A 27,197-nucleotide genomic window follows, 5' to 3' on the forward strand; every position below is an offset into this window, starting at 1 on the left:
AGTTATTCTTCTCAAAAGAATATTGGAATGGATTACTGTATTTTGTAAATCATTAACGAGTAGGCGTGGAATGCCAAAAAATACATTAATTTTATTGTCAATATTATTGCATGTGTACGTATTCCGAATTATTAATTAAAATTTAACGCATTATGCTTTAACAATAAATTTAAAATGTATCGCAGTGAACGTTACTCTGTATAATGCATCCTGTGAACCGCGCTCAATATGGGCGGCGACTTTGTTGCTGTCGCGTTGGCACTCTTGCATCTACAATCCTGCCCTCCGCTGCGAGCTGCAGACGAGCGTAGACTTCGAGCGCTCACAGTTCGTTCAGTTGGCCGCAGAGGGCCATGGGATTTGGTTGTGTGGCGGGTATGATCAGCTATGTAACGGCTCAGGTTCGACAGTGATATAACAGAATGCAGTCTGCATTTCTCGACTGAACTGGCGTTTGTATTTATTGCACTTAGTCGTCACGTCTGTCTTGTTTGACAAATGTTCGCGATCGTTTTAACTCGAATTGAACTTGAAGATTTGTGCAGTGAAAGTCTTCTTAAATCATAATTACAAAAAAGAAACAAGAAAGAAAGAAAAACTTGTGTACAAATGAAAAGAAAACGGCGGTTATTTCTTAACTTGAGTAGGCGAGACTTGGCGATGGGTAAATATTTGCGTGTGGATTCTACTCGTCAGTGCTGTGTGACTTCATGTTAGGATAACCTCCAGCCCTTGTGTTCCCAATTGCCAGTTTTCTTCCTAACCCCTTTCAGGTACCCTCCGTACTATGATCCTTGGGCACACCCCTATTGTTGAGTTATATGTTTAAACTATATTTTAGAAATTAGTAGTTGTTAGAACACAAGAACAGCATTTTCTTCAAAGAATTTCAAAATAACCTTAACCGATTTTTGCGTCCATCAATCGTAAAAAAACAGTGACGTTATAATTTGGTAGCGATCCAAACAGAAAAAAATGTAGGACGTACCAAGCTTCCATTGTTGGCATAAGTTCAACTGTTTTAAACTACCAATAAGCGTTATTTGTTGGCACATAGCCAATCACAAAAAAACTGCCATAAGTAAACTTGTGGCCACGGTCCAATATTAGAAACACGTCTAAGTGTATGCGGCATCAAATAATATCGGTATTTACAACATTACATGTCATTAAAATGTCTCCTCGAGACTTTCCGTTGAGAGCATAAAATTAATTGGAGGAAGGTCGAGTAAATTTTAAGTAGAAGTCATTCTCGTGCACAGCTATGAAACCAGTAAAAAAATAAGTGTGACCACTTTTAAATATTCCTGTAATGTTTGTGTGGTAATGAGTGGAAAGGAAAAGTAATCTTTGCTCTTTGCCTCCAAAATGCTTTTCTGCAATGCTGCTGATGTTGCCTGTGCAATTCTACACCTTGGAACTCGTTTCCATCCTCATAATTCACATTCGGTCAGCGACCAGCAACACGGCAGTAGAGGAGGCTTGCCTGGCTGAAAACTGCGTTTCAGACGTACGTGGCACCTATTTTGTGTTGACAACGAGCCTTCAGCACTTCGCCACGCCGCCAGTCTCGGTTGGATTTTGGTGGTGCTTTGCTGCTGCAACAATTGCGGTTATTTCCTCGCAGACGTTACAGCTGCCAGCCGGCAGCGTCACACGACCCGTTCCAACAAACCGACGAACAGAACTGTATAGTGATAATCAGATACCATTGCACATACCTGGAACTATTATCAAGAACCACAGTAGCACAATTAAACGTTGGTGTAATTCATATAACGAACAAGGACGTTACCATGTCGAAAGTAACAGCGGAGATTCGAACGTACTTTCCTCTGTGAACCAATATTGTGATAAGACACGGTCAAGGAGTAATTGTGAACAGTATCATCTAGGTTTTTGTAAGCTGTCGTGCGTAATTTACTTTAAAGAAAGATCAGTGACAGTTTTGTGACAGTGCGTATCAGACTGCCTTCGAAGAAAGTCTTGGAAACATTGCAACTACAGTCTTGACACACTGCTACAGCGGCAGAACCAATGTCATCGCTCCTAAAACAAAACGAGTAAGTTATTGCATGTTAACATGTGCTGTACTTGGTTGGGTTTGCTTTTTATATCACTTGAAATATTGCAACGTATTCATTTTGCAACACTTTTCGATTTATAGAAACAAATGACATTTTAGTGGTAAATCGAGAAAAAAAGTAGAAAGTGTCACGGCATACATAACCTTAATAAATTGAAATGTTGCAGACACGTTAGTTGCAAGAATTAGAATCCATTCAGGTTTCAATTGATAAGTTTATAGTAATAATAATATTTAACAAAACATTTATTACACTTACTTCAATGTATTTTCATGTATTTATTCATGAATTCTTTCGCATTTCAAATTCGTTTACAAGTTTGCTTAGAAGGACATCTTGATAGTGCTTTCTATATTTTATCGCTATTGAAAATAAAAATACATAGAGGTCTCTTGGTCACAAAGTTTCCGTTGTAGTCTAATGTAGTTAGTTACCGGTACTGTTATATTATTTCAGGCAGACAAATGCTGCGTTAACAAATCTAGTAGGCCTAAACTATTAAACATTACTTTAAAATAGATTGGATATCCTTGACTTAAAATCGTGTGCTTATTAATAAAAAATCACCTTTAAACAATAGTTAGGGTACCGGTAATTGCAAATTCAGGATTAGGCCTATCTGTTCAGTTAGAGTTAACATTAAATAGATATGTTAATATTATTCGACTTAACTTGAGACTTCCATTATCTTCAGGTAGCTAAATAATAATGTTTTCATCAAGGGTTAAATGAATATAAGACTTTTATGACTTCTGTATGTAATATACGTTTAAATTAAAGGGTGAATACAGGGTGAACAATAAGTAATGCCATTAATTTGAAGGGGGTTATTTCAAACAGAAAAGTTAACACAATTCTGCTCGATTTGCTTTCTTTTCGAGAAAAAAAATTACATGAAACATATTTCATAGTGTGTTTTGAGAAAGCTATTTATTTAATTCCCAATATGCTCAGTCATTTTAAGAGAGCAGTGTATTATGATAATAAATGATTGAAAGAATTTTAATTTTGTCCTTCAAATGTGCAGAAATTTGATCCGAACAAATGTAACCTTTTAAAATTCCTTTTCAGAACGAAAAGTTACATTTGTTCAGATCAAATTTATGCACATTTAAAGGACAATACTAAAATTCTTTCAATCATTTATTATCATAATACACTGGTCTCTGAAATTAATTGAGCATATTGGGAATTATGTAAGTCAGTGGCTTTCCCAAAACACGCTATGAAATGTTTCATGTAACACAATTTTTATTTTGGAAAGGAAACAAAACACAAAATTGTATTAACCTTTAGTGTTTCAAATATCTCAAAGAATAACATCCTGAAATTATGCTTAATTGAGATTTTCGTTTTTAAATAAATGAACTAAAGCGTGTTTTCAGTAAATTCCTTTGTGCTGACGTGAAATCAAATTTTGAAAATCTAAAACTAACAATAGGCCTACATTTACCAAATTTAATATTAAAATACGGAAATATTATGTAATTACAATAACCAGATTCAAGTTGCCTTCGTAATGTTTACTCGTCAAAAATGTATTTATGTGAACACCTATTAAAATATGTTCAATCAGTTAAAGATCACGGTCATTTTAAAATAATTAATTAATTTTCTTATGTTTTAATAGTACGACAATGAATATTTGTAGAAATAGGAATTTGGTGAAACGAGCGTTAAGCGGATTCCACCGATTTTGGAATAGACACCGACGTACTTGAACTGCCAACATAGAAAACAAAAAATCACACTCAATCGCTTTCACCTTCATCTTGACGGGATAATAAAAGCCTAAACTAATCTAACCTAACCTAAGTGCGTCAATGTCTATTCCAAAATCGGCGGAATCCGCTCAACGCTCGTTTAACCAAGGTTTTAATTGAGGCTTATCTATTTAGTGACATAAGTTTTATACACAACTTAATGCCATGACACAATATTTCGGATAGTAATGAACGAAATCTTACATCAAACCAAAGTAGGGTAAACGGAAGTAGGTTTAGTTGCAACAATTGTAAGGAAATAGAATAATGTCTTAAGTACCTAATAGTGAAAGTTGTGTTATAATTTTTAATTTGGCCTCTTGTACGTTTGACGTATATATTAATAACGCTTTAGAAAAATACAAAAAAAAAAAATTATAAACAAAATTGGGTTGATCACCTCTGTGGTGTAGGGGTCAGCATGCTGGTCTCTTACGAAGAGGACCCGGGTTCGATTCCCAATCGAATTGAATTTCCTGGTTGAGGTTTTTCAGGGTTTCCCCTCAACCGTAAAACCGTGAAGTAAATGCCAAGAAATTCGGGCCACAACATCCCTGAATATCACCGGCTTCATTCATCGCCAATCATTGATAATCATAACAAATCAGTAATACATCTACAGACGCCATCTAGTTGACAACAAGACAACCATCTCAACAATAGTACACAGGCCTTCGGATTTCACCCAAAAAAAATTAACTCGCGATATGACCAGAGATTTTAAAGAGAGTATAAATAACAAGCAAAGAAATTGGTTTATTGCTTGTTTAAATCTGCGTGTTGATTACAAAATTGGCAATTCAGTTCTTCGTTATATTTAATGAAAAATACATATTTTTAATGAATCTCATAGATTGCACACATGCTTTCTAATTGAAATGTTTATTTTAGAAAGGGCAGTCACATTTTTCCAATTTTACAGGAGACTCAAGAAAACGATTTAAATTAAACAACTTTCTTTTTTTTTAAATTCTTTGTATTGCATCTTGGGAAGGATACCTAAAATACACTTTACACACGAGTTTCAGATTTTTTAATGAAAAGGGTGGTTTCTATGTAATTTTTTTTTGTGTTGGACATGTGCCCTTTCTAAACTTAACACAGGAATAATGAGAGTTGAAAAGATGGACGTAGCCTATTACATATCAATAATAAGTGTACAAAATAGTGATAAACATGGAAACATGCCTCTTATTTTCACTTTTGGCATGAAAATTTTACAGTAGGCCTAGTTATCCAATTCACACTGGTGTCTTAGAAAGAAATTGCCTCTTCACTTACATAACTTATTTGAGAACTTTTTTATGTCTTCAATTTTTTTTTCTGTTAGAGTTTTTTCTTCAAAAGCTCGTTCATTTGATTATATGCCCTTTCTCAAATAAACGTATTTATCCAACCTCAATAGCAACAAATGAAGTCTAGTTAGGAGTGTATCCTTTCTAAATTTAATGTGGCTATTCTAATGGAGTGCATTTTTAACAAAACATCAATTTCCACAAAAAATGTGATTTGTGTCTTTTCTAAAATAAAATATTCAATTATTGACGCATTTTGCAACAATTAAATTTTGTTATGCGCAAATGATATTGCCGCACCTGTCTAAAAAGATGAACTTTTCGTTTTCTGAATTATACTCAAAAGGTATTCTGAGCTGAAAATTAATATAGGGCTTATTTAACTTCGCTTATAAATTGTATGGGTTAATTATGTAGTTTAAATATGTACGTGTAATTGGTTTCTACAAATTTGCATGAAGTAACTAGGCTATACCTAACCTAACGTACTATATTGTATTAATAATTTATAAATTTTATATTTACAAAATTTGGCATTTAAAATGACATCAGTGTTAAAATATAGCCTATTGATCTGTATTGGTTCACTCGGCATAACAAATGGGTTTTGGTAAGGAGTGGTAATCTTACAATAATGAGGCGCTAAGGTTTAACTTGAGGACTCTTTGGACTTTGAGAAATTTGTAACGAAAAAGTATTTGTTAACTTACTTAATTGATCTGGAAATTTATCTTTTGAAGAGGTGGAGAAGTTCAAATACCTGGGAGCAACAGTAACAAATATAAATGATACTCGGGAGGAAATTAAACACAGAATAAATATGGGAAATGCCTGTTATTATTCGGTTGAGAAACTTTTATCATCCAGTCTGCTCTCAAAAAATTTCAAAGTTAGAATTTATAAAACAGTTATATTACCGGTTGTTCTGTATGGTTGTGAAACTTGGACTCTCACTTTGAGAGAGTAACATAGGTTAAGGGTGTTTGAGAATATGGTGCTTAGGAAAATATTTGGGGCCAAGCGGGATGAAGTTACAGGAGAATGAAAAAAGTTGCACAACACAGAACTGTACGCATTGTATTCTTCACCTGACATAATTAGGAACATTAAATCCAGACGTTTGAAATGGGCAGGGCATGTAGCACGTATGGGGGAATCCAGAAATGCATATAGAGTGTTAGTTGGGAGGCCGGAGGGAAAAAGACCTTTAGGGAGACCGAGACGTAGGTGGGAGGATAATATTAAATTGGATTTGAGGGAGGTGGGATATGATAGAGAATGGATTAATCTTGCTCAGGATAGGGACCAATGGCGGGCTTATGTGAGGGCGGCAATGAACCTCCGGGTTTCTTAAAAGCCAGTAAGTAAGTATTTAATTGATCTCTTCATCTTATACAAGAAACACGATTTAAAAAGCCGTGAGAATGGATTTCGAGTTCATCTCCATTTTGCTTTTTTTCGACTTCAAATAAAGAGCGGTTCATTTGTCCACTAAAGCTTATTGTATTTCATATGCCTTATTCCTGAATAAATTGGCTCGTAGATATTGAATAAGAACAAAATGCATCCAGTAACCAGAAGTGGCTGTACACAGACAGACAGACAGGAGATAGCATGCCAAAAACCACGTTTTTATGTACCAGATTTTGAAAATGTGTATTTATGAGGAAACCTCGAAATTTATTTTTTGGAACCTTATAGTAAGTAGCTAGGCCTACTTCCTTTACTTACAAATGCCTTTTAGAGCACCCAGAGGTTCATTGCCGCCCTCACATAAGCCCGCCATCAGTCCCTATCCTGAGCAAGATTAATCCAGTCCTTACCATCATATCCCACCTCCCTCAAATCTATTTTAATATTATCCTCCCATCTATGTATGTATGTATGTATGTATGTATTTATTTACACTGCAAGTGGGCAAGCACCCGGTGGCAGTGGTATATACAATATTAACAATACACAGTTAAAATGATAAGCTATACACAATAAAATTTACAATACATAATACAATTTACAACACATATACAATTTTATACACAATACAATAAGAATACACAATACAATTTAACACAATAATAATAAAACATAAAATAAAACACCTAATTTTACAATACAACCTACATAATTATCTATAGGTCCTACATAAGTTTTAATAGTCTTTCACTTTACTCTCATCTCATTCCCTGTAGTGGCACTATGACGCATTTCACTGACACTTTAGCACACATTTCACTGACACTCTGTAACACATTTCACTGACACTATAGAACACATTTCATTGACGCTATAAATTATCACTGATCGGAACTGTTCACTGCACTGTAAAACCATAACTTCACTGACTCACCTCGCTTCACTGATACAACAGTTCAAATATGTCTCGGCCTCTCCAAAGATCTATTTTAATATTATCCTCCCATCTACGTCTCGGCCTCTCCAAAGTTCTTTTTCCCTCCGGCCTCCCAACTAACATTCTATATGCATTTCTGGATTCGCCCATAAGTGCTACATGCCCTGCCCATCTCAAACGTCTGGATTTAATGTTCCTAATTAGCCTATGTCAGTTGAATACAATACGTGCAGTTCTACGCTGTATATGATATGATATATTTTGTCACAGCACTTCTTTACATGTAATGGTGTACCTCACATTTCTGTATCCGGTGCCACCATTAACATATTATTCCAATAACACGTTATTTGCAGTACACGTCTACACAAATACTCCCAATTAAACCGTGTACCTTTTTTGTTACTTTGGTCAATCTCCCCTTCAGCATTTCTCCTACATTTCATTTGCTATTCTCTGTTTATTCTTTAATCCTAATATATCTAATATTATGTACTCCTTTCAAACCCCCTTTTTCCTCTAACTATTATTCACTAAAATCTCAATTTCAATTTTTCTCTATAAATTATCATATTGAATTATTTGTCCTATTTGTTCTTTGACCTTGTATTCATTTACTGTTCCAACGTTCAAATGTTAGTACTAATTTTATGCTGTCCCTTATTCACTTCTCTTAACCCGTTTTCACTATTATCACTCATTCCTATTTGCGCTCACTTTCACTTTCTCACTATTCTGCTTACACCTAATCCTTTGTCACTATTCTCACTTCCTATAAATACTTATACAGGGACATCACTTTATTTTTACCAACATTTTTAACATTAACCTGGCTATACTCGGAAACATTGTTACCCCCCCTTCCATTACAGGAGTTTGGAGTAGCTAGTGCAATATGCAAACAAATCATTTTACTAGCTATAGAGTCGACCTGGTTGGCGAGTTGGTATAGCGCTGGCTTTCTATGCCCAAGGTTGCGGGTTCGATCCCGGGCCAGGTCGATGGCATTTAAGTGTGCTTAAATGCGACAGGCTCGTGTCAGTAGATTTACTGGCATGTAAAAGAACTCCTGCGGGACAAAATTCCGGCACATCCGGCGACGCTGATATAACCTCTGCAGTTGCGAGCGTCGTTAAATAAAACATAACTTTAACTAGCTATAGGAGGAGAGAAAAATATTGTATCCAATTATGTTACAGGGAAATATAGTATTACGATTTTCAGTTTGGTCATTACTTTACAGTATTTTATCAAAAAACAGTAGAATAGTAACAATTTGTTTTCACAAACTCAAGTCTTCAGGCGGTTATATACATTATGTGATGTCTCCTTTATTCAACATATTACTAACTTAATTTATTCCTGAGAATTTTGTGAGCACTTCCGTAAGAAACCCCAATTTCTAGAGCTAACTTCTTGACCGACTTATTAGGACCTCGCTGCATCCTTTCTCTATCATCTTCTACAGCATCTTCTGTCACCTTTGTTAGCTATCTTACACTTCTCTTCCTTTCTGTACACCCTGTTGCTCTAAATTTATCTACCAGATTAATTACAGTTCTACGAAAATATTCGGTAATGATATAATCAGGAAATTGTGAAAAAAAAACTGTTGTTCAAATTCGGTTATATTGTAATTCCAGTTTCCATCATCGTCCTTCATACCTACAAACAGTAAAACAAAACTCTTGTTTAAATAATGCTGTTAAGTACCGTACCATATTATAGGGTACCGTACTTTCGGTAACTCTAATCTTCACTTGTGCTCAGTCCACACAGATAAATTCAGTTATGCTACACACCATACTTGTGTGAAAATAAACTTCAATAATATAAGCTCTTTCTTCTATAGAAAACGCAACATATTTCTGAAACACACTGTACTTTGTACTGTTTACTTCACTGCTAGCAACAGCGGCCGTAAGTTTGTGTGACTGACGTTAGCAAGGACATTAGTGAAAGGGGTGGGAGTCAAGTACATTTAGAAACGCAGGTACAATAAAAATTGAAGTAAAAATAAAATGATGTCCCTGTATTTTATTCTACACATCTGCTTATACACTTTTGGTCCCGTTCCCTAACCTGTACGAATGGTCGACATGTTCTTCTCTCAACTCTATATTAAAGATCACTTCACATAAATCTCTCACTTTCTCAAAGGTATCCATCTCTTTTTCCCGGCCCCTTTCTTCGACCCCGAAAATTATTAAGTTATTTTTCCTCATCTTGAGATCGTAGTCACTGATGTTTTCTACCTTTAGTCTTAAGTTTTCTAAAACCTGGTTCTTCATTTCTACTTCTACTTAAATCAAGCCTACATTATTATTCCTTTCCTTTCTACTTAATTCACTTACTTCATCCGTATCTGATGTCTGTTTCTGTAACCACTGTTCCATCTTCTCTTACTGTATTCTTCGCTTCTTCCTCACGTCAATAGCCTTTACACTGTTCTACGCTGTATAACTTTCTCCAGTCTCCTGTAACTTTATCCCTCTTAGCCCCAAATATTCTCCTAAGCACTTTATTCTCGAACACTCTTAACCTCTTTCCTCTCCCAAAGTGAGAGTCCAAGTTTCACAACCATACAGAACAACCGGTAATACAACTATTTAATAAATTTGTTTGTGCGAGATCGTGTGTATTTGCTTGGTTTCCGCACAAAACCAATCCGCGGAAAGTCTAAAATTCCACATTCAGTATTCCCAACCTAACACACACAACAATTTCCCTCTTCTTACCGCTTAAGTGACATATTGATTTTACTGTTTAGGCTTTTAACATATTATTTTTAGAGACGTTCAATATAGTAATAATTATAAATTGGAATCTTACCACTGCAATTTCACCTAAATTGCACTGTTAATTATTGTTTTTAAATATTTGCAAAAATTAAGTAAACTCTACAACTCCACTAAAGTTACTGCATTCGTGATGCAAGTAACATTAAGGAAGCTGTGAGAAAATCAACAAGATTCCAGACTCATAATAATAATAATAATAATAATAATAATAATAATAATAATAATAATTTATTTTAGCTGGCAAGAGTTAAGGCCGTAAGGCCTTCTCTTCCAGTCAACCAGCAAAAAGAGTATATACATATGCATGAACTTACAAAGAATTCAACAATTTGATTTAGATGAGAGTTACATGTATACAAGAGTTATTTACGAATTAAACAACAAAATACTAAGAACTATTAATTAAACATTGAAATAAACTGTGTAGCAGAATTAAACTAAAATACATAGAATGTTAATATATTTCAAATAATATTAGATAATAGAAAGAGATTATTATGAGACAATTTTGAAAATACAGCACAATCAGGATGATGTCTAAAAGAAAGAAGTAACAATGTAGTCAGTAGACTAGGGGGGGGGGGAAGACAGACGTATATCACGGCCTGCTGGAGTACAGTAAACACAGAAAACATTTTAAAGCAACAATGTTGAAGATAGATATTTTTGTTTTGCAAATTTGCCGTCATTGAACAGAAACCAAGATGGATATTTCATTGCAACTAATTAGAAATTCCTCTTTCAGGTATGTAATAAACGATCTCCGCTCAACTACGTTTCGCTTTTTCAAACTTTTCCTCGAATATAAAAACTTCAACATACCGCTCCTGTAACGCATATTACTATTTATTTAGGCAGTACTAGTAACTTTAACGAAAGTGAAATTAATTAACGAAAAGCTAGTTTTTTATGTAAATATAATATCGTATAGGTCTAACTATAAGAGTATACTAATAAGAACAATATGTATTGGGCACTGAACTTCGTTTTATTGCATCTATTCAAATGGCAGTGCTCATAAATTTCATCTAACATATGCCTTCTTAGTCTTTGCAAATGCTTGCCTCCAGAAGACGTTTTCTAATAGTTTGCCCTGCCTAATATGAAACTGATAAATGTTTCCCTTGATTGCTACTTAACGGCACCCATGTTTAGGGAAAAAGTTAAGTGTGACTGAGGGAAATATAAATTTTAAGAAAAATGCTGCAGCCTTAATTCTTTGAATGTCGTACTGACGTCACAAGGAATTCATAATATTCATGTTTATTATTCCTAAGAAACCTTTGCACCATTGCTTAGGAGATCGCACAACTATTAGTTCAAGGCTAATCAATGGAGTTTCAGGAACTTTGTATTTTAGAAACTTCCTTATCTGATGTGAGACGCAATAGAAATTCCTCCCATGATCATAGTGTAGGATATATCTACTTTCCTTTTTCATCCAATGTCTTTGACGAAGCTCTTTGTTAACTCTAATTTTATATGAAATGCGATCACGAGAAGCTTTCCAGGATTTAGGCTAATGAATTTATGTTACTCTGTATAGGACAGATTGTTCTTTCTTCCCCATTACTTTACACTGTACCGATTTTTTTTATTGATTATGACTGATCCTAAACACAGGAACAGAAAATATTTGGCGATTCCTTTTTGTAATTTTATAGTTAACTCCTGTCACTTTTTTTTATACCACTATGTACAAAGCAAATTCTTCATTCTTCAATACATTTTTTAACACTTATATAATCACTGAACTATTAAGTTATTTGAATAAATAATAAATACTTCACAGTATTAAGAATATAAATTTTGGTGTTGTGTTACCTGATTGACAAGTTTCGATGTTCTTTACATCATGCTCTGAATCCTTGCTTGCTTCTGGTTTCTTGTTATGGTGGGGTGTGTTCTGAAATTCAGTTGAGTGTTGTATGGAGCAAACACACAACAATTCAACCTACGCAGGACACATCACAAACTCCAACCATAACTACAGCAACATAGACACTGACATCCCTGATCACTATATTTATAACATTGCTCAGCCTTATAGCTTTGACGGCAACAACTTTTATCAAGTTTACTGTACTGCCATCTAGCAACAGAAGAAGAAATCACGTCATATCTCCCATTTGAATTGCATGGAGCAACTGTACTTCCATCTAGCGGTTGTTTTAAATCGACGGTGGCGATCCTGGTGGTTGTTCACTTCCACTGCTATCGTTTTTAACATTGCGATGGCTAATCTGTTATATATGTGATCAGGGCTGACATGAAAATACTACACATTCAGCCAAAAACAGGAACTTGACGGTTCTGAACCTTTTAAGGGAAGTGGGTAGTGCTGCCTGTGCGATTAAAAATTTTCAGTACAAAAGTTCACTTCAATATTTATAGACTTTTAGTGTTCAGATTAGAATAACAATTATCATGTTCATGCAATCAATCATTCTGAATTCAGTGGTATAAAAGGAAAATTAATTAGTTTCGTATCCAAGTGCAAAAGAAAGGCCCTAACTTATAACCTGTTTTTCCAATTTTCTAAGTGTACATCATTCTTCAGGTGCACATTATTTCCTACAATTTTCACTCATATGCCTTGTATTTTTTTAACATCACCTAGTAATGTATACAGTAAATTCTAAAGCAAAATTTAATTCAATATTTCACCCCTAGTGAAAGAGAAAAATATTGAACTTTGTTTAACATTCCTTGCAACTTTTTTCAATGCATATATATTTTTTTTTTCTCGTGTTATGTTTGTGATATCCTTAAACCCGTAGGTCTGCTAAGTAGAATACAGGCTGCAAAAAAACATTGTAAAAATTTTATGTAAATTGATTAGGTAGTTTCAGAGAAAAATGCACTTAAGTTTGAAAACTGCATTAAAAAAAAAAGAAGGATGTGTGAATTACATGCACCGTCAAATTTAAAGACTCTATTTAAAGGGCCAATCCGCAGAACTACGTCTCACAATATTTATATTGCTTTAAAGAGCAAGTTTTGTACTTAAAAAAAAACACAAAATAAAAAATCGGAATTTTGACCCCTAATCACTATCTGGTTCCCTTAAAGATTGTGAGCACGTGAGCACAAGGAAATCGAATAGGTTTAATAGGACTATATGAATACATACAGCAAATAAAATCGTGATCGACCTTCGTTCTTGAGGTGTTTCACAAGTGAGAAAGTTCTTGGTTGGTTGTGCCTAATATAGTCAGATATTTGAAACAATCACTCCGCATTATTTGGAGTATTTTTGTATCTTTTGTTCCCCAAAGGCTATGAATTTCTGCTCTTAAAACAAATATTTCAGCGCTAAGGAAATCTATCAATAGAAGCTCCTCACGTGCAATCACATTATTCTCTTCAATAATCTTGATTTTTATGTGTAAAGAGATTAAATTTTTGGTCCCACAGAATTATCTGTGATGGTCTATTTGTTATTACCAGAGAAGGATTCAATCACAGTCTACTACATACAGTCGCGAAGCTTGAGGTGTTTTTTTGCAAATCTCGTGATAAAGCGCTCCAAGCGGTTAGCAACTAGAAACAATAGACTGTCCATGGTCGACTTAGGACTGTGTCGTATTTCTATCGAGTGCTAGCTCGTTGCGTATTTCACATTGATGCTTGTGAAATGTTCGTTATTGGTTATAATGAAAATGTTAATGGCTAAAATATAATATTTGGAATAATAATATGGGACAAGGAGGAGACGTTTGTAGTGCTATAAATTGTAGCAACAGTAAGAGAAAGAGGCCAGAGTTATCCTTTTTCCGATTTCCGAAAGATTCAGAAAGGTTCCTGGGTTTCCACAAGAATGCTGTGCAGAAACAAAACTCTTAATTTGAAGTTCTTTGTGACTGTTAGAATACATTATATCCTTAAATTCCGCAATGAAATGTTTCAGTCTAACCGAAAGGACATTAGATACCGATCAAAGTTCTGTCACTTAGGCTGCTAAATTTCCAGAGAAATAAAGGTTAGGTCTACTTTTTTTTTCAGAGGATATATTTTTATGTGTTATTTTACTAAATACGTAGAAAAATTAAGTTTATTTTAATGAACTTTACTGATCACGTTTTATTTTCAATTCTGGTGGGATTATTATTGCTTAGGCCTAATTTTTTCTTCAAAGGATATGTTTTTAATTATAGCTGTTAATTTTGTTGTTATTTTTATTTGTTGCTTTAACTAGAGACGTAGAAAAAGTCTGTTACAATAAAATGTATTGATCACGTTTTATTTCCAATTCTGGTGTGATTATTATTGCTTAACCTCATCCCATTTTGTTAACTACATAAGCCTACACTACAAGTACCGGTACACGTAAGTTACTCCATTAATTCATATTTCCATTATTATTATTATTATTATTATTATTATTATTATTATTATTATTATAGTTGTAAAGAGAAATGCAAATTAATATTTATTGGTTTCAATTCATAGTTAATTATCGCTATAATCTTGAATGAGTGAAGCTATTATAGTAAATTTCAGTTCGTTTTGCACAAACAAAAATTATATTAACTTATTTCTTGCAGGTATCTTCGAGTTTATGGTGGAATTTAATATACTCCATTAAAATAATAAATTAACTTTATGCATTTAATATTTCAATAATGGAAGGAAAGTGATAATTTTTCCAAAAGAACACGACAACGAAAATGTAACATATTTTGTCGGCTGCTAGGAGAGAGATCTGCGATGATGGGGCGATAGTAGCGATCCTAGTGGTGGGCAACTACCCCTGTTTGCATTTTTACTACATATTGAGCTTCGCGACTGTATATAGTAGACTATGATTCAATCCTGTGCGGTAGGTTGGACTTCTTTGGCATAGCTCAGTGGTTAGAGTGCCCAGTACGTAGAACTGGGAGACCCGGGTTCGATCCTCAGCGACGGAACAAATTTTTCTCCGTTAATAACAACTTCATTTTTTATGATTAAAAGAGCAGCAGATTGAGAACGCCTGCTCTAGAACAATATCAAATTTACAAACGTACAAAAAGCACACCCACAACACATTCTGATTATTCAACTGAATTTCAGAACACACATCCTTTTTGGTACATTAATGAACACACCCCACCATAACAAGAAAGCGTTAGAACTCACCAGGATTCAGAGGATGATGCAAACAACATCGAAACTAGTGGATCAGGTAACACAACATTAAAATGTATAATGTTAAACACTGTGAAGTAGTTATTATTTCTTGGATGGGCGATCATAAGAGTACAAGTCAAAAAACCTTATTTTACAGGAGAGCAAAAAAACTGTTTAACATCGTACATGATTTTGAAGATACTGTTTTGTGCATCAGAGAATGCGGCGTTCTACAGCAGGTTTTGACTTGTACTCTTTTTACCAGACATAGATATCGAGCTGATGATGACAAAACTGTACATATCTCCATTTCGCCAAAAATTGACTTGTACTCTTATGATCGCCCATCAAAGATTTATTCAAATAACTTAACAGTTAAACAGCAAAGAAAATTACTTTTGATTCGTGACAAGAATCCTGAGGACACTGCACAGTAGTTTTCTTTTAAATGTACTCTACGAAGTAATGGGTTTGACAGTAACGTAGATCCTATTGTCATCGTGAAGCAAAACTTCATTCAAACTTAAAATTTTGACGTGTCTTTGATTAATCTCAACTTGCTATGATAGTATGGATTTCTGTTTCGTCATCAGGCAATACTCTCGTTACCAAAGTAGGTCTACTGTGTATATCGTCTTTCACAATAACAACTTTTGTTTACAAAATACATTTAATAACAGGATTGTTTGTGTGTTACTTGTGTATTATTCCAAAACTCACTACCGAGTGGAAGTATGCAAAATATATTGTTTTTAAGGTATTGATAGTTACCATCTCTTGCATACAGTAGCTCTAATAGCAAAACATGTTGAATTTAGTTTGGAGGTAATTTCTTTAATATGATTTTTACAATTTAATATATTACAGATTTGTAAGGCAAGATAATGAGTTAATGACGTTACTGTAAGAGAAAGAGGGCCACCGGCGTGGCTCAGTCGGTTAAGGCGCTTGCCTGCCGGTCTGAAGTTGCGCTCGGGCGCGGGTTCGATCCCCGCTTGGGCTGATTACCTGGTTGGGGTTTTTTCCCCGAGGTTTTCCCCAACTGTAAGGTAAATGCCAGGTAATCTATGGCGAATCCTCGGCCTCATCTCGCCAAATACCATCTCGCTATCACCAATCTTATCGACGCTAAGTAACCTCGTAGTTGATACAGCGTCGTTAAATAACCAACTAAAAAAAAAAAAAAGAGAAAGAGCGCCAGAAAAGTGTAACATTGTACTGAAGTACTCGGTGATCTTCTTTAAGTGCCTGGCCGGAACGATCGTCGGCTATCAGACGATACTAGGGAAATCGATGATGATACGACAGTTTCCCTTTGCTTTCCGTGTCTGATGATGATGATGATGATAATAATGGAAGCGAAATTAGCCGAGGTCTAAACACCGAAAATGACACACCATTTAGTGCAAAGGATTAAGAAAAAAAAACGTGAAAATCTCAGGACTTAAGGTCTCCCAACCAGGATTCGATAACGGTCTCGTGAATTGAGCTGTCACGCATGTTGATCATTACTTCAATTGATGGACTACTAAACTTCTCTCATACCGCTAGAATGAAATTAATATTTTCTTATTTCTTTTTAATTGATTATTTTACGACGCTTTATCAACTATATGGTTATCTAGCGTCTGAATGAGATGATGGATGGATGGATGGATGGATCTTTTATTGTCGAAGGCATAATATATGCATAGACATGGTCAAATATATACATTACATTAAATTTAAAATATGTCAGATATAAAATACATTATTCATTTCATTTCAAGGGCCCATGCGTGTATCCTCTAGATTGTAGGGACACAAATTTATTCATTTCATTTTTATATAATTCCTGAATTTGTTAGTATTTTTTTTTTTTTGTAAATTTGATGTCCTCAGGCAAAGTATTGTAAATTTTGATACCAAAAACCGTATAGGTTCTGCTAATATTTGTAAGATGGTGTACTGCAGGGATGAGACGATATTAGCTCCCAGTCACGGTAGAAGAGCTCATCTTTGATCACGGGCGCATAGCGCAGTTACTGTAACGTAGACACAGGGATGTACATGCACATGCAGCGAATAAAGGCAGCAATTATTACAATAACCTGCGTTACTAAATTTCTGGCTATGTAATAGGGCTAATTACTCAGTTATTTAATATACATGTACATATATAAACAAATCGCAAAGGGAAGGGTGTTTTAGGAACAAAAAGAGAAATAGGAAAAGTTAATTGTATGTAAACCATTTTACTGTTAAAAGCAGTTATATATTATGTAAATACTTCACTTCATTGGTTAGGAGAAACTAATAGGGTCTACCTGCTCGACGTGTGTGATCTGTAAGTACTTTTGAGTATTTGTTGAAAAAATAATAATAGCAATATTGATTGAAATAGAGTATATTGATTGTGTGATTGTGAAAATGTAGTCCTTACTCTCCAGTCGTGATTATGTAATGAGTTTTCTTAGAGTGATTTATGAGATCCACGTAACACGAAAAAACAAATTGATTAAATTAAGATATTGAGAGCCATCGTAATTTTTGGGGTCAATCATTTAAGGGGATACAGTATGTATGACTTTTAAAACTTCCACAATTTCGGCCAAAATTTGTGAAATTTAAACTACATAAACAGATTTATAATAATATCATCTCTACATAATTTTATGCAGTTAGGTCTAATAGTTTTGAAATTATATTTTTAAGCATATTTTATATTGACGTTACTAAAAAAGCTCCTTGCATAAAAGTTTTCAAAATGTTTAGTTCATATTTGCTAAAAATCCTGAAAATAGTTATTGGAATAAAAGTGAATTAGCATTTTGAGTTTAGTAATAGTATAAGTTAAAGTGCAATCAAAGATAAAATATTATTTCTAAATTAAAGAAGCACGTAGTCTAATAAAAGTAAATATCCAGAAACAAGCAACAAATAAAACATCAACAATACATTTAAAATAAAGAAATAAAAGGAATCTAGATACTATCTGCTGACCGAAATGTAAATTAATTTACCTTCGATGTCAATTCCGAAATGAATTTATTTCTCTCTTCTCCTGAATAATGCCTATATTTTTTTCATGTTGCATCTCATAATGCGGTTTTATGTTGCTTTTTTTTGCAAATGATATATTTTTTACACAACAAACACTGGACTTCATCACCATGTTCGAAGCATAAATATTGTATCTTCCACTCTTCCTTGAAAGCTTCAAGCGCTTCCGTTCCGTCATGATGCGCTGTGTTCTAAGATCTGTACATCCTTTAGCAATGTTTACAGGTAAAAGAGCTCCGCGCGCGCGCAGCGGGCATAAAATAGCTCTCGCCCGCAAATATTAGTCACTATCGTAAGACTGGTGTAATGGAATAGTTAAACTATTTTTGTTACGAGTATCATAAGTATGAAAGTCACTATTTTGGTGAAAATCAGATTAATTTTTATAAATTAGTCGTAAAACATTAATATATATATATATATATATATATATATATATATATATATACACCATAAACAGTATTCTTCACATGACATAATTAGGAACATTAAATCCAGACGTTTGAGATGGGCAGGGCATGTAGCACTTATGGGCGAATCCAGAAATGCATATAGTGTGTTAGTTGGGAGGCCGAGACGTAGATGGGAAGATAATATTAAAATGGATTTGAGGGAGGTGGGATATGATGGTAGAGACTGGATTCATCTTACTCAGGATAGGGGCCAATGGCGGGCTTATGTGAGGGCGGCTATGAACCTCCGGGTTCCTTAAAAGCCAGTAAGTAAGTAAGAGAGAAGTTTAGAAATGTAAATGGGAAGATGTAGGCTAGGCTTCGTAAATATTTTTCCACTCATTGATCGCAAGAAAAAATCTGTCAGTGGAAACCAACAGAGGAAGTAATATTGAAATTTATTTTGAAATCTCTGACGGCCCCGGTGCGAAATGACACGACTCGATCCTGTCACTGAACATTATGGCGTCAGTTGGTGGTTATTCAGTGAATTACGTGTAAAAACTGAGCGATAGTATCTAAAAAGGAAAGACTATTTGTATCGTTTGTTCTGGTTATATTGCAGGTGATGAAATTGCTCTTAGAGCGACACGAAGGGTCACGTGATTATGATCTATGAATATCTGCATTCTTTGCATTAGTGGTGTCAAAAACCGTGACGAGCTATGTTTTATCTTTAAAACTATCGCCAGCAACGGTAAAGAGTAACCACGACTAGCTCTATTTTATCATTCCTTGACAAGAAACGTCCACAACTTTATAATGAATTTCCTTCTTCAGTAACATTACCGTTATTATTACATACATTCATTATTGAAGTTCAGTTAGTTGTCTGCGTGTCTATTAATGAGTCCCGGTTCGTTTGTCTTTGGAAAGAAATCTGTAGAATGATGGATAGTAAGACAATGACAATTGATAATATACTTACGGGCTATTCCATATGAAATCGATCAGTAAGAAACCTCGCATTTTTTATACTCTAATTTTTCCCTACTTATACAAGGTGCTGAGGAGAGTGCATTTTCAAAAATATACTATCGAAAGTCAAACGGTTTTCGTATTATTGAGCGACAAATTTAGCGTAGTTTATAAAAACAAGCCTCTTTCAGCGCTCAGAACTCTGGAACCATTTACTGCAGAACATTGAACGAGAGCTCATTCTGAAGCTGACATTTGGTAGGTTATGTTAAGAAGTAATCCTTATTTTTACTGTACACAGAGAGACAGATAATCTGATTTTACTTACTTTTAAGTTTGTTGCCAATTTGTAAAAATGTAAAAAAAAAATATTGAGAAAAAACCTTGCATTGTTAAGAAGGATTCGGCATTGTTTGGTTAGTGGTACGGCAATAAGTTTCGAGGATATTAAATAGATTATTTTCACACGCCTAGACTTGAACAGCGCAGTACCGCACGCACTGGCCGAGAGCTGAAGATAAGCGAGCGTTGGGCGTCATTTTACTCCTGTGTTTATGAAAACCTGTGACAAAGCTAGCCCAGCCATGACTGCTAGACGACACATCACGTGTTTATGTCTCCTGGCCTTGCTTACCTCGGCTATCTCCCGTCTCACAGTCAGCTGGTTAGTTCACGCGCGTACTATTTATTATCTTTATTTGATAGTTTCAATACTTTCTTATCAACGTACCATCAGTAAAAAATACGTGTTTATTTGTACTTTCAATGCGGAATCTAACTATATATTTTTAAAATATTTTTTCCTTGGCAAAGGCGTCTTAATGAGGAATGTCAATATAAACTTTAATTTCTCAGCATCAAAATAAAAAATGATTTTGATCTTTGGGTAAAAGGGTTTTGTAGCTACAACAGTTTAAAGTTGCAAATTTTATGAAAATACGACAAATTTAAATATTTTTAATTTAAACACTATGAAGTTCTGATGCCTCAAACTTTGCACAAAGCATTGTATCACAGTTCTCTACGTACAAAAAAGTTTCATTGTATTTAGAAATTGTAAGGTCAATTTTCTCTATATTTCGGTCGATTTGAGGTGGAATAGCTCTTACGTAGCAATGATATTTCAGTACATGGATTTTCGAAAATGATACTCCGAACTACATGTAACGAATATGAAAATTGTAAAAAGACGTCATAGCTGCAGTTTGAACACTTTATAACATCGTCGCTGTACAAAAGTGATCATTTCATGCTAAAGAGTTCTTTAAGTGAGTGGTTAAATTCTACCTCCAAATAAATAAAAGATAGTCTGTGATAATTTTGAAGTTACATAAATATTATTCATGACTATTACACTTTTAATACGCCATACTAGTTCTGATCAATAAAACGGTACGGAACGACGTGTTTCAACCAATCATGGCTGCTTATCTTACAATTTTTATCACCTCCCTAGCATTTGTCTTTTATATTGTATTGTATTTATTAACATTCCATGGTATTCATACATGCTTACAGCTAGAATATGGAACAAGTCAAAAAACTTAATATGATTATAAAATCTTAATTTATAGTCACAGCCTAGTTGAAATATATACAGACGAGATTTACAATATAGTCTACTAGTACAACACAAAGTTTTAGTGTCAATTTCATGAAGTGTTATTGAATGTCATGAATTCACCTACACAATAGAAGGCGTGAGAAATTAGGTACTTCTTTAATTTGGCCCTAAATAATTTTATGTTTTGAGTTTCAGTTTTTATATCGATAGGGAGGCTATTAAAAATTTTTACTGCTATATAACGCACTCCTTTTTGATGGCACGATAGGCTTGCCGATGGAGTATGAAAGTCATTTTTTTGACGTGTATTTATGCTATGAACTGTTGAATTAGTTACAAAGTTTTCACGATTACATACGAGGAAGATTATTAATGAAGATATACTGACAAGCCATGGGCATTATTTGTAGTTTTTTAAAAATAGTCCTACACGATTCCCTAGATTTGGGACCTACTATTATTCTAATTACTCTTTTTATAATAGAAATATATTGTTACTATCTGTGGAATTTCCCCAGAATATTATTCCAAAACTCATTACCGAGTGGAAGTATGCAAAGTATATTGTTTTTAAGGTATTGATATTTACTATCTTTTGCATAGATCTAATAGCAAAACAAGCTGAATTTAGTTTGGGGGTAATTTCTTTAATATGATTTTTCCAATTTAACACATTATCGATTTTTAAGCCAAGAAATTTGGTTGTTGTTGTTTCTAATAGGGATCTATTATTAATTATTGCGCTAGAAATTTGCGACGTTGAATTTGGACAGGATTTAAATTGAATTATGTTAGTTTTGTTACAATTTAATACTAATTTATTGACTGAGAACCAGTCAGATATTTTGAAGAAAATTTACTCTGTTGAAGATTTGTTTGCCAGCATTGTACTTTCAATAATTGTACCTTTTAAAATGATTCAGGTTCACTTCTCCATCCTTAATTAAAACTTTTCTATCATCTATCTTGTTTATATTATTTAGGTTATGTTATAGCTTCTGCTGTATGAGATTATGGATAGTCATGTATCGGAGATTGTTTAGAGTATATTGCGATACAAGCGTGGTAAGTGCATTGCGACAGAGTTGAGGAAAAGTTAGAAAAAACGGAACGAACTCTAGTGTTGTCTATTTCCGAGATTCTGTTATGAACTTAACACTTGTATTGCATATTGTTTTTTGCCCGATCTTAATAAAACTAAATTATTATTAATCATTTTTAATTTAAATAAATAGTTTATTTTTGGACGCTAACATTTTCATGTGTGTTCGCCGTTTATTTGTCGATAGGTGTCATTCATTTGTTATTATTCGTATTTGTCGATAGGTCTAGGTGTTATTCATTTGTTATTATTCGGCTGCGATTGTGAAAATGTTGTAATAAAATAAATTGTAGAATATTTAGTTTTGTCTTCAAAGAAGTAGGTAGGTGACACATTATACATCAATATAAATAAATAGCATATAGAAAATGTTTGTAGGTGACACAGTAATTAAACATCAGTGTAAAGAAATTGCATACCGGTATAGGTTAATGCTTGAATACGTATTTTACTCCATGGATGTTTTCGCGTTCAGCCACGGCCCCACGAGTGGCGCTCAGCGCAACAATCGGAAGTGGTAAGAAATGGTTTTCACGCTTACGTCTTATCTACACATTAATTCTTGCTTTTTTACAAATCTCCACTCCAATATATCAATTTAGAAAGAGTACAGGTATAATAAGAGTTTAATTTATTTCCTCATAGCACATAGTGGTGCTCGACACTGATAGTTCGTTACTTTTAAGTAAATAAAAGTTGATTTGATTTATTTACTTACCGCACGTGTGTTGTAAGTTTAACTTACAAGGCCTACCCAGCGTACAGATATATAGTATGGACACTTCGCGTCGGTACCTTTGATGTAGCCGGACTGATTTCAGTGACCTTCAAGCCAGCTAGAGCGTGAGATTCTGCTTTCTGCCTAGAGTTGGCTCTGACATCACACCAGCTAGCAGTCGACACAGCGGAAATATACCACATATAATTAATACATCTAGGTGCATTATGTACTCAAATAAAATAAATTGGATCCATAAAATAATAAATCCGTCATTAACTGTAATGTCTAGACTCTAGAGTTTCTTTATAATGAGAGTTGAGACGTTGACACCAACAACAATTAAAATGTGTAATGATTTGATAGCGCTGAAAATGGAAAAACAAATCTCTTACGAGAAGTAAGACCATATACCTATATTATATTGTATACAAATATTAAACGAATTCTATACTTAATTTTATAATGTATTATATTATTTTATAATATAATTTATTATTTCTGAAATATAAAAAATTATCATTACAACTAGTTTGCCACTGAGAAATAAGGAAAAGCTGTTAACTTGAATTTATTTGAAGCAAAGCGTTACTGGATTATGCAATAAGGTAGGCGATGTTTGGATCCTGTGTCTCAACTCTATACTCAATTATTATCTTAGCGTATACTGGATTACACTAACCTCTAGCGCTTGAAAGTGGAACTAAACTCCGGCACACACAGAAACAAAACACAGGAAAATTCGCTCAGTATCCATTCTTTATAATCCCTATTCGCTGGCCTACCAACAACATCGCTAAGGTTGTTAAAACACACGATCGACCGAAAATATAAATTGATAATTGAAGTGGAATGTAACTGTTTTAATAAAAATGAAATTGAATCGACAAAGGCTTCTTGACTACTAAACGTCCATAGAGTTCAATGATTGTATAGTTGGCACAACTGGTAACAAGGGAACAGCTCATCATAACACACTATTGCCATCTAGCGAAATATTTCGTCGTTGTTCCTGCAATAACTCTGCAAAATATAAAATTTTTCAGTAGGAGGAAAAAACACATTTATTAATCATGGCAGCCGTACATAGGAGACTGTGAATTAGAGCTGGGGACGGAGCGAGTAGATCCGTTGAGTTACTCGGTTCTATCGGTTTATGTGCTTGGCAGCCGAGCACCGAAGCTACTCGGTTAACCGTAGCCGTTACCGGTCAGTTCAAACGTGCAAACACAGTTCACGTGTTTTACTTAATTCTAGCAGACAACAACGTAGGTACTATTATTATTATTATTATTATTATTATTATTATTATTACTAATATTAAAGTCCAGGATAACAGAGAAAGTATGGAATTGAAAGATTCAACATGGATCCATTATAAACAAATGCTACCGAATGAAGAATAGATTGTTGCAAGTAACAATTAAAATACCCAACAACAGCCGAAAAGATACAAATCTGAAAATCGCCCTTCTCAGTGGCTCACCTTGTACTTTCTTTTAATGGTGTAATAAATCCCACTCGAGTTTTGATTTTCTCTAGATAAACCAAAACCTCTAGTGACATTACTGTATACCATACAGAAGTAAACCTGTAAGCGGACAATCCAAAGGACGTATTTGATAATTTGTATTACTCTAATGTCGTGAAGTTCTTTCACATATTATTAATTTCACGTGTTACAGAACACTCAACTTTGCTTCCCTACTGGAGACAGCCATGCGATGGGTTTTTGTACGAAAACTTCATTGCTTTCGGCAAGATTAAGAACCGTGATGATAGGGTTCAGAGATAAACACAGTAATCATGACAAGTTTTGAAATAGTGTGGTTGCTGGATTATATTGCTGTGAGATAGCGTCTTTTATGAGACTAGTGTTGTATTCACTTGACATTCATATCTGATGAGATGAGTTAATATTTTTTTTGGCCATGTCTGTGTCAGAGTTAATGGGATAAAACGTATAGCCCTAACAGCTATTAGAGAGAAAGATACAGGCTGATCCGTAAGCAATGTCATTAATTTCAGGGGGTTATTCTTTGAGATATTTCAAACAAAAAGTTTAATACAATTGGATACTTTAAAGTAGAAGGGTGCAAAGTGCCAAAATGAAACATTGGAGATAAGATAAAAAAAATGTAGCTATAAGAATAATTGTACACATATTTGTGTCATGTTTTTTTTACTGATAGAAAACAGCAATAGTACAGTGTTTACTCATTAATAATAATGGTAGGACTATGGTAAAAGGTAAAGGTATCCCCGTAACATGCCATGAAGGCACTTGGGGGGGCATGGAGGTAGAGCCCCATGCTTTCCATGACCTCGGCACTAGAATGAGGTGGTGTGGTCGGCACCACGCTCTGGCCGCCTTTTACCCCCGGGAAAGACCCGGTACTCAATTTTATAGGAGGCTGAGTGAACCTCGGGGCCGTTCTGAAAATTTGGCAACGAGAAAAAATCCTGTCGTCCGTAGCCAGCTGCTCTACCAACTGAGCTACTCGGCCGCCCGGTAGGACTATGTAAAGACATTATTTCTCCATATTTAATTATATAACACAGATTGTGAAAGGGGTTAAGTAATGGGTACAGTTGCAGTAGAATGGTGCAAAGTCCAATACCTATTTTTTCCTATTCTGGAGCAATTTTTACTCACAGATCTGCCTGTAGAACTGCCTGTGCTCCTCATTTGGAAGATAGGGAGTCATTGCTAGTAGATCCCCCTTCTTTTCTTTAGTAATTTCCCTATTTTATGCTTTAACTTGAAACAGTGCTGACTGCACATCTTTCATGTTTTTCCCCCCCTTTTTAAGCACTTTAATGGTATGCACTGCTTCATTATCATGGGACTGTTTCACAGAAACACTACCTGCTTTACTAACATCATACTGAGTGCAACATGCCTTAGAAATATTCAAGTTGCTCAAATAAACCAATGGCAACTAAAAAGAGACACATGAAAACTATTGCACGATTTTTGTTTTCAGCTGCACAGTTATCAGATTCTTCTTGTTTGTTATGTCCATATTCATTAGCTTTAGTACACACGAGGCAATCTCATTGGCACCTCTACTCGCGATGCTTTCATCCCACATACACATGTAAGACTGCATTGTATCACATGCACAAACTCCAAAGTTATAACGTGAAAGCTGACATCTGTAAAACATTTCGCCGTGTGTAAGTTTGGGCACAAACATGACCTGTTGAAGATCCATTGCATTCTATGATGCAGCTCAATTGGGCGCTTACCGTCTGAAACTGCATGGTGCTGGCAACGTAACATCTAAATATCTCGCTTAAGAAACACAAGTGGATGTAGCCTCTTTCATACATCATCTTCCTAGGCACATTGCACTTTTCTGCATAATAATTTAGTGTTCTATGATTTTGGCACTTTGCACCTTTCTACTTTAAAGTATCCAATTTTCCTCGTTCATTTTTTTTTTTTGCTTTCTTTTCGAGACAAAAATGTGTTTTGTATGAAACATTTCATAGAATATTTTGGAAAAGCTACTGGTTAAATTCTCAATATGCTTAGTGAATTTAAGAGAGCAGTGTGTTATGATAATAAATTATTGAAAGAATTTTAGATTTGTCGTTTAAATGTGCAGAAATTTGAACTCATCAATGTAACTTTTCGTTCAGAATTCATTTTCAGAAGGAATTTTAAAATGTTAAATTTGTTGGGGTCAAATTTCTGCATATTTAAAGTATAAAACTTAAATTCTTTCCATCATTTGTTATTATAATGTACTGTTCTCTTAAGGGGTTAGGTACAGCTTACAGCAGTAAATTTTTGGAAATATTCAACATTTTTTTTCCTCCGTTACTGTATCTTGTACAATAATGAAAATTGGTATGTATATAACACTGTCCTTCTGCTATATGAAAAAAAATATTTTTAAGATTAAAAAAAATTATTTAGATCTATATTTTTTTCAAAATTAAAATTGATGACAGTTCATTGTGCAGTGATGAAGCGTTTCTCTC

General features: G+C 34.4%; 1 protein-coding gene across 1 annotated transcript in view; it reads left to right on the forward strand.

Annotated features, from left to right (window-relative positions):
• The first annotated feature begins 313 nt into the window (after window positions 1-313).
• Window positions 314-27,197, forward strand: part of LOC138703781 (uncharacterized) — a 391,629-nt gene continuing 364,745 nt past the window's right edge. Inside the window, exon 1 of the mRNA XM_069831957.1 lies at window positions 314-2,063. The gene's annotated coding sequence lies outside the window, so the exon portion shown is untranslated. The remainder of the gene's footprint in view (window positions 2,064-27,197) is intronic.

Source organism: Periplaneta americana, chromosome 7 (assembly GCF_040183065.1).
Source record: "Periplaneta americana isolate PAMFEO1 chromosome 7, P.americana_PAMFEO1_priV1, whole genome shotgun sequence".
Classification (NCBI taxonomy): Eukaryota; Metazoa; Arthropoda; class Insecta; order Blattodea; family Blattidae; genus Periplaneta; species Periplaneta americana.